Here is a 1,169-nt window from a genome sequence, read left to right as displayed (position 1 = left end):
GTGTGTGTGTGTGTGTGTGTGTGTGTGTGTGTGTGTGTTTGTATCTATATATCTATATATATATATATATATGAAACAATGTCTATTTTAGCTCCCACAATGAGCTGTTTTCATAAAACATCCATTTCTGCTTTGTTGTATCTTTTCATCTGTACATCACACATCAAGCCCCTCCCCCACACATACATACATATATTGAAGCGCGCACGCGGGTACATACACACACATACACACACACACATTCTCACATACACACATACATGCACACACACACACACGTCTTTTCAGCACCGGCTTTCAATCAAATTTAACACCGCCAACTTATCTATTTCTCTTCATGTCTGAACACATGTCTGCCAGTACCCCGGCTTGTCCTCCGTCCTCTAATTCTGACTAGTTGTTTTCTGACCTACCGCCTTTGCCTCTCTCTTCCACTTTCTCCGTCCCTCTCTCTCTCTCTCTCTCACTTTCTGTCTCTTTCCCCTTTTTCATTCACTCTGTATATCGGGGTCTCTCCCTGTCTGTCATACCGACATATCTGTCGCTACAGAGAAGGCTGACTGCCAAACAAGACTATCAGTAACAAGACTTATTGAAAAGCGTTCCCGCAGATTTTCTTTCAGTTCACCGTAAGCAAAATCCTGTCCCTTTCTTCGACTAATATCGCATGTAAAGTATGATGGAGAAGCCATTTCTTTCCACCACAACCTTCGCCTAACAACCAACATCCTTCCTCACACTGTCAAACCTGTCGTCAGCGATGACAATTTGAAAGCGAAACCAGTTTCTTCTCAAACGATGATGACACTTCAAAGGTAGGAAAGCGAAAACAAAATAAATGACGAACACAATTCCTCAAAGAAATATATAAAACAACACAAACTATCAAATACATAAAAAATTACGAGTAACTTTATTTCACATTTTGCCTCACAACTCGGGTGATATTTCAAATATATTCCCAAATATATCCCCCGCTGCCTTCCTTCCTTATTTTCTTTCTTTCCTTCTTTCTTTATTTCTTTGTTTTTTTTCTTTCATTCATTCTTTCTTCCTTTCTTTTTTCTTTCATTCATTCATTCTTTCTTTTCTAATCTTCCTTTTCATCTTCTCTCACATACATAAAGCTATCTCTTTCTGTCTATCTATCTATCTATCTATCTATCTAT

Source organism: Octopus bimaculoides, chromosome 5 (genome assembly GCF_001194135.2).
Source record: "Octopus bimaculoides isolate UCB-OBI-ISO-001 chromosome 5, ASM119413v2, whole genome shotgun sequence".
NCBI classification, from domain to species: domain Eukaryota; kingdom Metazoa; phylum Mollusca; class Cephalopoda; order Octopoda; family Octopodidae; genus Octopus; species Octopus bimaculoides.
The sequence above is the reverse complement of the archived record's forward strand: the minus strand, read 5'-3'. Positions refer to the sequence as shown.